This window comes from Ornithorhynchus anatinus, chromosome 16, assembly GCF_004115215.2.
Source record: "Ornithorhynchus anatinus isolate Pmale09 chromosome 16, mOrnAna1.pri.v4, whole genome shotgun sequence".
Classification (NCBI taxonomy): domain Eukaryota; kingdom Metazoa; phylum Chordata; class Mammalia; order Monotremata; family Ornithorhynchidae; genus Ornithorhynchus; species Ornithorhynchus anatinus.
In genome coordinates, this window is record NC_041743.1 from 26178077 (window position 1) to 26187544 (window position 9468).

Below are 9468 nucleotides of genomic sequence, written 5' to 3' on the forward strand. Positions count from 1 at the left end.
TGTCCTCGGGGGTCGCCGCTTCCCAGGGAGGAACGGAGACCCCCCGAATCCCCCAGCCCCAGCTGGAGCCAGCTGGGCTGCAGTTGGGCCCTGTTCTACTGTTTAGGCGGAACCCACCCGCATCTTCCTTAGGCCCGGGGCGCTAAAGTCAGGTTTGTGTGTGTGATTGTGGGGGGTGGGGGTCGAATCAGTTGTTTCCTAGCACTAGTGAGTCCTGTGAAGCCCCCGAATCTTCCCCCCACCCCCCACCCCCACCACGGGAACGCTCCTGCCTCAAACCAGAGCTACTGTTTACCAAATCCGTTAGATTATACCCTCCCAAGTGCTTCATACAGTGCTCTGCACCCAGTAAGAGCTCAATCAATAGCATTCATTGATTGAAATTGGCTGGGGGCGGGGGGATGAGGACGGGCAGCTGGCTGGGATGGGATCTGGGGGAAGGGGCTGTTGTCGGGGGAAGGGGCAGGGGATCGGGGAGGGAGAGGAGAAGGAAAGGGGCAGGACCTGGGACGGTGCTCGGGGATGGGAAAAGGGAAAGGAGCTGGGCGCCCCAGCCACTCAGCCCGTCGTATTTATTCAGCCCTTACTGTGGGCAGGGCACTGTACTAAGCGCCTGGGAGAATCCAGTACAACAATAAACAGACACATTCCCTACTGAAAATGAACAGGTGCACAGGACTGCCTGGGGTTGGGGACGGAAGGGTGCGGGGGCTAGGGGGATGAATGCCAGGGGACGGATGGGGTCGCCAGCCAGGCCCCACCAGGGGCCAACTCTAGCAGACCTGCTCCACCTGGCACTGCCCGCCCGGGAGGACCCCAGGAAGACCCCCGCCCCCCAATCCCAGACCTGGGAGGGACCTGTCCCCCCCCCCACCTTTTCCCGACACCGCCTCCTCTCCTTTAACTTGCTCCCGGAATCTCCCCTTCCCCCGGATGGCCGCACCCCCTCTTCCCCAACCCCCCGAGGGAAATGCTGGAGGAGATAACCGATAAGCGCCGAGTACAGTGCTCTGCACACAGTAAGCGCTCAATAAATACGATTGAATGAATGAATGACTGCCCCGAGAAAGGGGGACCCCCTCCATCCCGTAGCGAAGCCCCCGTGGGACGGAGGAGACTCTTTACCCCTTTCGAGGGACCCCTTGGACTCAAAATCCCATCCCCTGGAGGTTCTGCCGAAGCCCAGGAACGGATTCGTTAGCGGCGACAAGAAAAGAAAAATAGGTTCTTAAACTAGTCCGGGGCTTAGGTCAAACTTCTCCCTTGCACACTCTCCCTCCGGCGTCCTCCCCTTTGCATTTCTCAGCCCCCTCGCCTACCTCTTCCCTTTTCTCGCCCGTTTCCATCCTCGCCTCTGTTTTTCTTTTTCCTCTCTTTTTTTCTCTTCCTCTTCCTCCTCGCCCCCTTTCCTCTCTCTCTCTCTCTCGCAACCTTCCGACTCCCTCTCCTTGTCTCTTTTTCCTCCCCCTCCTCCACCCTCGCCCCCGCCCCCCCCTTCTCGAAACCCCGAATTAGCCACAACAAACCCATTCCCGGACAATGAAAATATAGAATGGAAAAGTCCCTGGTCCGCAGAACCCATCCATCACCTCTGCCTCCCAACGTGTAGCTTAGTTCACTTCGGTATAAGAATCGAGATTCTGCATTGTAACCGGATAAAGGATCCTGACACCTGGGAAGTCTTAAAAGATGACCCAAGAGGAAGAATCTAGCAGACTGGTTCATTAGAACTATTTTATTTCCGGGATAAAACTCGACAACTAAGGGAATAATTCAAGAGACGTTTCCCTTTCTTTCTTTCTTTTTAAAGTTTCAGAAAGGAGTATTCTGAAACATTGAAAAAATTTACCTTCCAACTCAATTTTTCTTAAGAAGCAAATTTCCATTGCTCGAATACACACTTTAAAGCAATTGAAGATGTTTTCTGTACCTCTGTGACTAAAATGGGACTGAACTTTCAAAGTCGAAACTCTTGGGTCTGCATTCAGGAAGAGTCCCTCAAGCAATTTAGAAAAACAGAATTAAAGCTTGGAAGTCACATAAGCAATTGAAAAATCACTTCCACCTGGGCAATATAATCTTTTATGAATGTTTCAAGTTACAAAGCTAGAGCTACAGATTTTCACTGACTCCGAATTTCATTTGTTGATAGGTGGTTGTAATTTTGTGCTATTTCATGCCATTGAAAGACATGGGTTTGCTCTGTCCTCTTTTCCTCTTTTGTTTGCAAGCTCAACTCCCAAATCTGAAAAAAAAAAATAGATAAATCATGCGGGAAGGCTAGCGTTAATCTACTGTCAATGTTATACATTTTGAAACACTTGTAATCCACCCAATGCTCAAATTAGGGTTCAATAAGAACTTTAATTTCCCTTCTTTGCCCTGGAAGCTCCATTTCGGACTCATTAAGACCACGACTTCTCCGTACCTCGGTTTTCCTACCTGGGAAATGTTAAAGGAAAGGTGTTAAGGAAAATTAGATGGAACATCCCACCCCATGAGATGGATGCTAAGAAAACAATTTTCACACTATTCTCCCAAGCGTGCTTTGATACCACTGTGAAAGGCAAAACACTTGGCTGGTCTCTCCATTAATTAGCTGACTCACTGGGCCATTCTTTATGTTTTGTGGATAATTAACTTGAGAACTTGGAGAGAAAAATTCTAGGGAAATAACATGTTGCTATTATTTAATGTTTTAAGTCATCTCCATCCTGATCACTGCCTTTCCAAGGTTGTTCCAAGTTGCCTTTATCCAACTAGAAGACCGGCATATCACAGTATATTGGTTACTCAAAACCCATACGACTGTCAGGTTTTATCTACCCAAATTCTGTGTGTCAAGAGAGGATGTGGAACAAATCCATCCCGAGAAGCATAAAAAAAGAAGAAAAGATCCTTTGGTAAGCTCTATTCAGCTGCAATCTTCCAAATATCCAAAGAGATTTTTGGACTGAATCATTCATCCTAGTTATCTCTAGCCAAAGTCACTGGATAATCGCCAAATTCCAATTCAGTTTGTTTTGCTTAGAATTGGCCAATGAGTCTTCTGTCGACTGGCATTACATTTTCTCTCTATCATTTTTAGTAATGGCTGGTTTGGGGGATCCCAATTCTAATTACCATATTTTTGTTGTGTCACCAGAGAGGCATTTTCTTACCCAATCTATTTCAGCATTAGGCTTAAACCATTTTTCTACCTCATTCCTTTTTTTTTTAATGGTGTTTACTAAGCACTACGTGTCAGGCACTGTACTAAGCACTGGGGTAGATACAGGCTAATCAGGTTGGGCACAGTCCATGTCCCATATGGGGCTCACAGTCTTGATCCCTGTTTTACAGATGAGGTAACAGAGGCACAGAGACGTTAAGTGATTTGTTGAACGTCACACAGCAGACAAGAGGCTGGGTTGAGATTAGAACCCAGGTCCTTCTGACACCCAGGCCCGTGCCCTCATAGTGCTGCTTTTCAAATAAATGAATGAATTAGTGATAATAAAGATGAGAAAACACTGCCTTTATGACCACACCCATTTCCAGGGAATTGCAGTATCTTGATATACACGTCTTCAGCTCCAACCATTGTTCATGTTGGATAAGCAGATACATTCCATGAATGGTTGCTATTTTAGATAGTGAGTATGTGGTTCTAGCTTGCAGATTCCAATTGAAAATCTCCGTGCCCATGGGAAGAGTTTAGGGCAAGTGAAATATTCATTCTCTGCAGAAACATCTGGAATCATCCCATCCTGCCCTGATGCAAACATGCTTTACACATGGTAAGTGCTCATTAAATAAAATTGAATGAATATGCCAAATGTAAATCTACTTTGAGAAGTAATTTAAGGTCACATCCAGTGACTGCTTAGCATTTTCACTTAATTATTTGACAACATATGAGCTGTTTAGTGAAAACAGGTGAAATTCACTGTCCCAAACTTAAATTAAAATCCCGAAGCACAAGTACAAGCACAGAAACACCCATAAATACTGTTGGAGGAAAAACACAGTAGCATTTTAATCAATGCAGACCAACTCTACACTATCAAAGCAAGGTGGAGAATTGAATGAACGTTCTAGATAATTCAAGATAAAATACTACTTTTGCTGCAAGCATCTTTAGAACAAATAGTTGGTTTCCCACTTCACCCCTCCTTTAGCAACTAACCACAGCCTGAGAGTCAAAGGAAAAAAAAGTTTTGGATTGGGGATTTGCTACAGGTGCAACGTTAGCTTCTTGCATCATTTCTCTCGTCTATTTAAATGGAATCTCTCTTTTAAAAAAAGACGGTATTTCTTAAGTGTTTACTATGTGCCAAGCGCTGTTCTAAGCTCTGAGGTAGATACAAGGTAATTAGATTGTCCCACCTGGGGCTCACAGTCTTAATCTCCATTTTACAGATGAGGTTACCGAGGCAGAGAGAAGTTAAGTGACTTGCCCAAAGACACACAGCTGATAAGCAGCAGAGCTGGGATTAGAACCCATGACCTCTGACACCCAAGCCTGCACTCTTTCCACTAAGCCGTGCTGCTTCTCATCATCATCATCGTTAATGGTATTTATTGAGTGTCTTCTATGTGCAGAGCACTGTAGTAAGCACTTGCGAGAGAACAATAGAACAGAGTTGGGATACGTTCCAAGGGGACCATTCTAGAGGGAGGTAAGTGGAGGCATCAATAATACTTATTTGAATGTCTTAAAGCAAGCCTGTTTTTTGCTAAAAAACGAACTAACAAAGAAGTTACAATCCCTAGTGCACACGTCAATAGACTCCACTGTTTGATTTCCCCCCCTCTTTTACTATGTGCCAGGCATTGTACTAAACACTGGGGTAGATATAAGCTTAGAAGGTTGAACCTAGTCCCTGCCCCTCGTGGGGCTCACAGTCTTGTTTCCCATTTTACAGATGAGGTAATGGAGGCACAGATAAGTGAGGTGACTCACCCAAGGTCACAGAGCAGCCAAGTGGCAGACCTGAGATTAGAACCAGGTCCTTCTAACTCTCAGGACCGTACCCTATCTCACTTACAGGTTGAAACACCTCTAAAATAGACCCGCGTATGAGTTAAGGTGGTTCAACCCAACTTTGGGGGATTAGACAAGCTCAGTTTCCAACCAAGCTGACAAAGTTGTAATGAGTTCACAAAAACCTAAATTTCCATTCTCACTAAGCAATGTGGTGATCCCTAAACTAAGATGTAAAGATCTAAAACTACCTTAAAGATTTGGCTCATTCATTCAATCATATAAGCACTTACTCTGTGCAGAGCACTGTATTCAGGCTCACACATAAATTGCTTGGGGTTATCTTTTTTAACATAAAGTTTAGGTTTCCCTCAAACCTTCATTTTTTCTCATTTTGTTTTCTATCGACATCATCACTAATATTTTCCACCAGTATTTGCCTGCTGAGTGTTGAAGCACTGTGCTAAGCAGTTAAAAGAATACAAAAGAAGCTAGGCACACCCTCACTACTCTCGAGGAACTTAAGTTCTAATGGGGAGGGCAGATTGACCAAAAATATTTTGGGTGAGAGGAGGAGGAAGAGCAAGGATACAGTAAGGAGTGATACAATTGTACCCGGGTGAAATCGTGGAAAAAAGAATTGAATATACATAAGTGCTGAGGACAGGAATCAAATATAAACATGTTAAAGGTGAGATTGGTTTCACATCAATGGAGGGTCCTGGCTGCCTTCTAGAGCAGGGAAGGTAATGTTTTTATCAACATAAACATGAGAAGCTTGGCTTCTGGCTTGGGAGTCAGAGGGACCTGGATTCTACTCTTGCTCCACCACTTGCCCGCTGTGTGACCTCGGGCAAATCACTTAATTTCTCTTTGCCTTGGTTACCTCATCTGTAAAATGGGGATTAAGACTGTGAGCTCCATGTGGGATATGGACCGTGTCCAACCTGATGATCTTGTATCTACCCCAGCGCTTAGTACAGTGCCTGGCACATAGTAAGTGCATAACACATACCATTAAAAAATCAAGAGAGATAGGAAAGTAGGAGGAAGAGTAGGTTTAAGAGTGGAAAAAGTAGATTTCCTTCATAATCTCCTTCATGAGGAACACTCTAAACTCCCTGTTACCGAGTTACAAGAAAACAAGTGTACAGCTGGGAAATTCTGGGTATTCTAATAATAATGATGATGATGGTATTTGTTAAGCACTTACTATGTGCCAGGCATTGTACTAAGCGCTGGGGTGGATACAATCAAATTGGGTTGGACACAGTCCCTGTCCCATGTAGGGCTGTCTCAATCCCCATGTTTACAAAGATATGAAGCAGACAAGTGGTGGATCTGGGATTAGAATCCATGACTCACAGGCCCGTGCTGTAGCCACTACGCCATATTTGGAAAATGCAGTTATGTTATTCCACTTGCATTTCTGTATATTACCTGAAGAGTTTCTGGCTAAAGAAGTGCAAACTTTTTATAGAAATAAGAGAGTGTATCCAACACTGATAGGGTTAGATGGGAAAATCAAATAAAACTCACCCAAAGAGTATCCATAATGCTATATATTAATTGCAATTTTTATTAAAAGGCTGTTTTCTCACCATCTGACATCCAAAGGACAGTTCACTAATCATATTGAAAGAAGCAACTCAATAATTGATTGCAAGCAAAGACCATTCTACACCAACAAAGCATCCATCAGAACAACGGTTCATTTACATAATCCTCAGTCATAAAATCAGAGCCTCTGGAAGAGAAAATTGTTCCAGGATCAACATCTCCTACTTTAAAATAAATGTTGCCGTTACACCGTGATGTTTATTTTTTTATAAATGCCTCGGCTTTGCTTTGGTATTTATCTAACAGCAGGAGACCATTATCCTATGTCAATGTGCTTTTCCATTGTCATTATCTCCTAAGTAACTAAAACAATGCCCTTTTTGCCCACCCCCATGTTCTCCCTCCTGCTCCTCTCTTTATATACGGGTAAATTTTATGCAGGATTGAGTTTCTGACCTTTGCTTTTGATATCCAGCACTGTATGTGATAACACATACATTGTCTTTAATCTTGTAATTTTTTTAGTCATTTAATCTCTTTAGAACTATCTCAAAAAATTTGTTCCCAATCAAAAAGGATCATATGCTAAGAGCTGGTGTCCTATAGGTTAAACCAGTGACGTAGGATTGAAAAAATACTGGACGGTATGCTCATTGTAGACAGGGAATATGTCTGTTTATTGTTACGACGTACTCTCCCAAGCACTTAGCACAGTGTTCTGAGCACAGTGAGCGCTCAATAAATGCCATCGAATAAATGAAGTGTTTGCAGGGAGCAAGGTCAATAATGCAAATTGTAATCAGACTATTCAGTCGGATAGTTTCCACAAGTGTTTCAAAATGCTTCAGCAAGAGTTTGATTAATCCTTATCTTGCCTTATGCTGTCTCGTCGTCTCCGTCCCATAGCAGCGCCATGGACACTTCTCTCCGAGAACGCCCCACCTCCACCTGCAATCATTCTGGTAGAGGATCCATAGAGCTCTCTTGGTAAAAATATGGAAGCGATTGACCACTTCCTCCTTCCGTGCAGTAAACTTGAGTCTCCACCTTTGACTGTCTCTCATGCTGCTGCTGCTCAGCCCAGGTGAGTGTTGACTAGTAGCAGATTGCCTTCCACTCCCTAGCCACTGACCAAGCTAGGAATGGAATGGGTAGGCCTCTGCTTGACTCTCCCTCCCATAGCCGAGACTGGTGGAGTACTGGAAACTCTCCAGGTGCGAGCCTGAGAGGGGTGATTAACGCTACTTTCATTAATATTATTATTCTTGGAGAACTATACTATGTGCCAAGCAATGTGTAGATACTACAGAGAAGCAGCGTGGCTCAGTGGAAAGAGCACGGGCTTTGGAGTCAACCTGATTCCCTTGTGTCTACTCCAGCGCTTAGAACAGTGCTCTGCACATAGTAAGCACTTAACAAATACCAACATTATTATTATTCCTATGGGGTAGATACGAGGTAACCAGTTTGACTCACATGGGGCTCACAGTCTCAATCCCCATTTTAGAGATGAGGTAACTGAGGCACAGAGAAGCGGAGTGACTTCCCCAAGGTCAACAGCAGACAAGTGACGGAGCCCGGATTAGAACCCATGACCTTCTGACTCCCAGGCCAAGGCTCTATCCATTAAGCCACGCTGCTTCTTCGCAAAGTCCTACCGTGTGCAAAGTCCTGTATTGAACATAGTTACAGTGGAATATGGACCCAGCCTTCAAAGAGTTTTCTAATACGTGGCTTTGGTCTACAGTAGCAGCGTGGCTTAGTGGAAAAGGCCTGGGCTTGGGAGTCAGAGGTCGTGGGTTCTAAACCTGGCTCCACCACTTGACAGCTGGATGACTTGGGGCTAGTCACTTAACTTCTCTGTGCCTCAGTTACCTCATCTGTAAAATGGGGGTTAAGACTGTGAGCCCTGCGTGGGACAACCTGATTACCTTGTATCTATCCCAGTGCTTAGAACAGTGCTTGGCACAGAGTAAGGGCTTAACAAATACCAGTATCATTATTATTATTATTATTGTTACAACAGCACGTGCTTCAATTCAAAATGACTCTCTCTTCGAAAAGATTTTAGTGGTTTGTTTTTGTGTCTTTCTGATGCTGGTCTATCTAGAACATGCAGCCTTCTTATTCCTTTATTAGGCATAATAACAAAAAAGGTTTAGTAATTGTGATTGATTACCATTAAGTAAAGAACCAACAATGCCTGTCACAGCTGGATCCAAATCACTTCAACTTTTGAAGGAACAAGAAATACAATGTATGCTTGCTTGCTGCAATCCTCCTGCCTCAACCAGGACTGGAACAGTGGTCAAACCCAGAAGCTCAGGACCCTGCCCCACTGGGCTGCTAGTAGACAGAGCATGGGCCCGGGAGTCAGAAGGATCTGGGTTCCAATCCTGGCTCGGCCACTTGCCACCTGGGTGACCTTGGGTAAATCGCTTCACTTCTCTTGGCCCTCAGTTTCCTCCTCTGAAAAATGGGGATTAAGACTGTGAGCCCTATGTGGGACAGGGACTGTGTCCAATCTGATTAGCTTGTATCTACCCTAGCACTTAGAACAGTGCTTGACACCTAATAAGCACCTAGATGCTATTATTATCATTATTATCATTTAGAAAGTCTAAAGATCTCAGAGCATAAAGGATGAATCCCAGTAACCTGGTCAAATTCTCCCACACCTGTTCTGCAGAGTTCTAGACTGTACCCCTTTGACTCTCAATTTCATGACTTTCTTGCAATTTTTATTAGATATGATCCTCTTGAAGGAGGCAGAGCAGAAGTAGAGTTAATCCATTTTTGTCCACGTGTCTTTGACGATGTTAGGAGGGAAGGAGAAGGAAAAGAGAAAGAAGCATGTCAGGGCTTAATGTTATGACTTCCTCCCTGGCTGGCCCCAAATACCAATGGATTGAGGGCCTCATTGGCCAAAGGCTCAAGGGTTT

At 44.3% G+C, this 9468-nt stretch overlaps 1 non-coding gene across 1 annotated transcript; it reads right to left on the bottom strand.

The window, feature by feature from the left end:
* Positions 1–7620: 7620 nt before the first annotated feature.
* On the bottom strand, positions 7621–7758 carry LOC114817601. Its single transcript, XR_003765462.1, has one exon. It is a non-coding gene; the product is annotated as a small nucleolar RNA SNORA7 (small nucleolar RNA).
* Positions 7759–9468: the final 1710 nt, after the last annotated feature.